The sequence below is a fragment of the Populus nigra genome, chromosome 8 (genome assembly GCF_951802175.1).
Source record: "Populus nigra chromosome 8, ddPopNigr1.1, whole genome shotgun sequence".
Classification (NCBI taxonomy): domain Eukaryota; kingdom Viridiplantae; phylum Streptophyta; class Magnoliopsida; order Malpighiales; family Salicaceae; genus Populus; species Populus nigra.
The window spans coordinates 20,792,788-20,799,010 of NC_084859.1; positions in this window are offsets into that span (position 1 = coordinate 20,792,788).

Genomic DNA, 6,223 nt, shown 5'->3' on the forward strand with positions numbered 1-6,223 from the left:
TGCATGATTTGTGTTTAATTATTTGCATTAATTTTAATTGTTAGTCTAGAGTTTTTTTTTTAATTTATTGAATATTTTTTATTGTTTTTATTTATATAATGATTGAATATGTTGTTAATGTTGAATTTACATTGTAATTAGAATGAATGTTAAATGTATAGATGTTATGTTATATACAATATTAGTATAGATGGAGTCAATTGATTGGGGCTTTTGTCAATATTTGCAGGTTTGTGGATTTGGGTAGTATCCAGTATAGGGGAGGTGCTGTCGGTTTTTTTATAACATTCGAATTTAATTATATAATTATTCGTATACAATTGTGTAGATGCGTAGAACGAAAACCAGAGCTGGTCGCTCACGTATAGTCGCAGCTAGTTCTTCTAGCAGCGAGGATGACGTATCTTTAGGTGCCTCTCAAGAAGCGACACCTACACCACCCGCAATGTCAACCGATGTTGCCTCTTTCAATGCGGGTTCATAACGCAGAGGTGGCGTGCTATCACATCGGAATCAGTTCACCCGCAAGTATTAGGCATAGTGGAAGGACGATCTTTCAATGTAAGTTTGTTAAGGTTTTAGTTTTTTCTTTTAAATTATAACATAATTTATGAACAACTAATCAATATTTCATGAATTTAATTTACTTTCAGGTTCACCAACATTGAGGCCGCCCGAGTAATATCATCGGTGTTTAAATCGTCGATGAAGATTCTATTATTTCAATGGAGTCAGATATCCAGACATCCTGAATGAATAACTCAAATCAATGCATGGTTTAGCAGATTTGAGGTTGGTGTTAATTTCTAATTTCCAGCTTATTTCTAATAATTTATTAATATAATTGTAAATAAATTATCATTTTTATTTATCTAATTATTTATACACAGCACAAATTTGATTGGGACGGAACGCATGACAAAGTTGTGAGGAGGGTGTGGGAAAATCATGCAGTAACTAGGTAACATCGAAAACAATACAAGATTTTTTTAGAAAAAAATTTATGTTTCAATTTCTAATTTCTCGCTATGGAAGTAGGTTGCGTGACTTTTGGTATGAAGCATAAAAAAAGACAAAACAAACCGCGAGAGATAGGGGTCTCCAAGGCTGGAACGACGTGGCGGTTTGGAGGGATTTCAAACCGATATACATCCCGAAAGATATATGGCCACACTATCTTGAGCACGTGACGTCTGAGCGATTCATACAATGCTCACAGTCTGATGCTGGCAACCGGAATCGGCCAATTCATGGCTCAGTGACAACGCACACCAGCAGCTCCGTTCTGTTTGCTGCACATGCGAAATGGATGGTAAGATTAATCTAAATGAAATATATCGTTAAATTAATTTGTTGTCAATTAATCTTTTTTCATTATAGGCTACGTCTCTTGGACGTGAGCCGAGCCCGATGGAGCTGTTTGTGGAGACGCACGTGCGGAGTAAAGACTGCCAAAAGGGGGCGCAACAGTTCGTTGACAACCGTGCTCTACACTTCGTGGTATGTTTGTTCAACCATTTTATTTTGTAAGTTATTATTTTTATTGAATTGAATATGATGATTGCTTTTTTTATTTTCAGGAGACCTATAATAATCGGTTGAGGGAGAGATATGGGGACGATTCTTTAACCCATCTGGAATTCGATCCGGATTTGTGGATGGAGGTTGGATCGTCTGGTGGGCCCGATAAAAATTGGGTTTACGGGCTCTCCAACACTACGGCCGATAACTTGCGGGCGGCCCGTAGTGTTTCAACCGTTGGGAGCTCCCAATCAGTATCAAGCACCCAATCTAAGGAGTTCGTGGCCTTGCAGCAACACACGGCTCAGCTCACTGAAAAATACAAGTACCTATCAGAGGAGCATGCACAACTCAAAGCGGAGCATGCACAACAAAAAGCATTGGATGCACAACGGTATGCACAACTCAAAGCGGAGCACGCACAACAATATGCACAACAAAAAGCGGAGCATGACCAGCTTCGCGAATTTGTCATGAACATAATATCACAGAGTGGTGATACATGTGCGCCTCCTTCTTTTTGGCCGTATAACAACCAGCCTCCTCCTCCTCCTCTAGCTCCACCATTATGTTAATTTATAATGAATATTATTTAACTTTAACAGTTAATTTAATATTTTTTTAAACACATTCAGTTTGTAATGAATAATTTAACTTTATTTCTTTTGTTTTTGATGTTTAATAAAAAATTTATTTGCATAATTGGTTTTTATTACCATTAATTTACATAATTTTATATTATGTATTCTAAATGATTTTTTAAAAACATATTTAAAAATAATCACCGAAGGGTTTACCGATGAAATTAATCCATCGGCATTTGACAGTAGCTGCCACAATCACCGACGAATTTACATACGGATATATTCGGTCAGTATTTCATACACTCATCGACAACTTTACCGACGGTTTTATCTGTCGGTATGTTACACTATCACCGACGGGCTAAAATCCGTCGGTATATTTCAAGCGGGAAACTTTTTTTTTTGCGCGCAATGTCCTTCTGTAAAACTATCGGTAAATATTTTTTTTGTTTTTCCGACCGATATAGCGATGGAATATGTTATTACCGATGAAAGAAAAGTCGGCAGAATTATTCCATCAGTGATTACGTCGGTAAATATATTACCGACGAAACCTTAAACACATAACGACGGAATATGTCCGTCGGTAAAACTGTGAAATCTCATGGTGTATTATTTCTCAAAAAAAGGAGACTACCCTCTATAAAAGTTTCTTAAAGATGTGAATAGTTGGATTCACATATTCTTCTGCCCTGTCTATGTCGATTTCAGACCAGATAATAAGTTTCTTAAAGCAATGTGAATATTTGGATTCAGTTGTATAGTTATCTACGTACCTTGATGATATTTTTCAACATCTTCAACCTTTATGAGATCCGCTTTTACAATAGTAATATTTATCTTCAATTAAAGGATGTTTATTTTATGTAAGATATTGTAGAGGATATAAAATATTTTACAAACAAATCTAGAAACTTAATTTATTAATTAATTGTTTTAGTCTATACAGGATTTTCTTAATAATAATCAAATCTTAATATCATAAATCTTTCACCTGCCACTACCATTCAATCACTGATTTTGAACATGTTTTTCTTAAATATTTTACAAGTAATTCTATATTATAGAAATTTAGCTGCTTTAGATATCCTCCTTGAATTTATTTACACGGTTAGACGACCCTTATTCAATGACGGAAGAAATTCGAAGGAACAATCTGCTCCATGATTTGTCAAGTTTTCTTAAAAGATAAAAGAAAATATTATCATTACAACTAGTGCCACTGGGCAAGCGGTGTTTTGTGGCTTTGATCTTGAACTATTAAGGAAAAAAGTTCTAAGAGTTTGTCTTCCTAAAATATTTAATATTAAAAAAAAAACATTTGGTTTAGCTAGCTAGGCAGGGAAACCGAAACGTATATTTGACATCCTTAATTGATTTAATGTAAAATGATATTTTATCCTTAGAAAGAATTATGATCAAGATATGTGAAATTAATGCACAGTACTGATTCCCAGGTTAGTGGGCTACCCATCTAAATTTACAAGGTACAATCTTTGCTTCCACTTGAAAGCCTAATCTTATTTTATTAGGGAAAAAAAAAGGATGAGAAGAGAAAAAAGAAAAGAAAAAAGAAAAGAAAAAAGACGTTTCGCAGATGAAGCAGGACACAGACATAGAGGAAACCAACATTGTTAACATTTTGCAGGGAAAGCTCGAGCCTTTTGTCAAGGATGGCGACAACATTTCTATCTAATTAAATATAACCATATACATGTTTATACACAAATATTATAAATTCAAATTTTGAATATAAAACATATTGATATATACATAGAATAATACAAATATTTTCCTGGAAATAGTCCATGATGACGTGTTCATTTTCTTTTTCAGTTTATTGAAATCTGATGATGTTATGAAAAAGAAAAAAAGAAAGAAAATATTAGAAGAAACGAAGCGGAGAACAAATTGGCCATGAATCAAATCCGTAAGTGGGTTATACTTAACTAGAAATCTGTGTCATCTCGTATTTTTCATTTGCAAATACAAAATAATATAAAATTATTCTTGAAAACTTATTTAATAATATCTCTAAAAGATTAATTTCCAAGTTATATTGCTGATGGAGATTAATTTATTCAGAAATAAGATCAGGAAAACAAGTTATATTGCCTTAGGAGGGAGATTAATTTATTCAGAAATATGATCAGGAAAACAAGAAATGAAAGGAACAGTAATTGCTTAGGATTTTAAGTACACTGAAATCATAAAAAGAAAGGAAAATACAAAGGGATTAAATATTTATCACCTATAAAAGATAGAGAACAGTCTGTATGATAGTAAGAATAAGGAGAAAGGAAGCAGCAACAACAGAGATGCCAGTCCATGGATTGTTGAAATAACCTGCTTTAAGGTTGCCTTCCACTTGTGCCAAGGCTTTCTGCAATGTGAATCCAGCTCTTCGCAGACACCCCAAAGAAAATTATTAGTAGAGGAAATATTTTCTTTGTTGGGACTCTTAAAAAGATCTGACACTGCTTGGTTACTGCTTAGCATATTTGTCAAACTCTCATTATTAACAAGTACTTCCACATCATTAGGAGCACGGACGACGCAGCTGATGAAATAAATATAATCATTTATGAAAGTATGCGCATTCCTGCCATGGCATTGCTCAAAAGCCTGGAGATTTCTGAATAAGATTTTTGTCTGGTCAAATATTTTTAGTTGTGGAATTTCTTGAATCCCATTACTGAATCTTATGTCTAATGATGAGCTTTTTTCGGGACGCTTAAACTTTACTCTTGATTGATGGAGCTCCGTTGCAGTGGTGCGCTTAAAAAATCTTCTTTTTAGTTGTGGAAGGCGCTTAAAAAACTTCACTCCAGACACTTTCTTAGGAAGTCAACAAAATGTAGGACTCCAGAAGAATTGATTATTTTCCAACTGTCCTCTTTTACACAGTCAAGCCATACTCGTTTTAATAACCAACAGGTAAGCTCAATAAGGGTACAATTCTTGTTGAGAAGATAGTTTGAGTTGATCTAAATCGACTGTAATTCCACCTTTACAGGGTTAATAGTTTGAGTAGGACTCAATCTCTTGTAGCTCCGACTTCTCAGGCATATACTTACATATATAATCGTTGTAACACTGCAGAAGAATGACATTCAGAAATAAATTCCTTTTATTCTTTTGGTTCATTCCTTTAATTTGTTTTCATGGTATCAGAGCATGGTTAAATCCTAACATCTCGACCAAGCTTCCACAAATTTTTTTCAATGGAGGATAGTACTGATTCAACAAGTGCTACCCAAAACACTACCCATTAGAACATGCCTTTTTTAACCATTGATCCATGTGATCCTTTTTTTATCCATGCCTCAGACCATCCAAGTATGACTCTTCTCCCAAAATTCCTTGATGGAACCAACTATGCTATGTGGAGACGCTCCATATTAATAAGTCTCAGTGCCAAAAACAAGTTGGGATTCGTTAATGGAACTATATCTACACTAGGTGAATCTGATCCTAAATATTTATTGTGGCAACGATGCAATTATATGGTTCTCTCTTGGATTCTTAACTCCTTAAATCAAGAGCTTGCCAATAATGTCCTCTATGTGGAAACTCCCTCTGAAATCTAGTTGGATATACAAGATTTGTGCATAATCTACTCCTTGAGATATCTTGCCTATAAGATTGTTTCTTAACCATAGAATTTCCTCATCTGTAGTATTGAAAGAGATGAAGTTATGAGAATGTGGTGTGGCAGTATCAGACGCCTGATGCACCTGATTCCCTGATCTTACTGCCTCAAGATAGCTTCGGTTGTCTCTTACACGGATGGGGGCCTTGGCTTTGTTGCTGTGCTTGGATATTTGTTTTCCTTTTCCCACTGGTTTCTGTTTCATCACCTCATCTTTTCTTCTATGCTTAGCCACATTAACTCTCAGTTTGTAGGAGTCAAACCAAATGTCATTTAAACATTCTAGCAGAGTTTTATCTGACAGATTCGAGTGGATGGTGACAAAGCCAAAACGCTTTCCTGCTTGATTTGTTTTTCGAGAAACAAACAACTTAATAACCTCGCCCTGTTTTCTGAAACGGTCTTTGAGTTTCTGGTAATCGACCCAGCTTGGGAAGTTTTCGAAGTAACATTGTAGGTGAAAAAC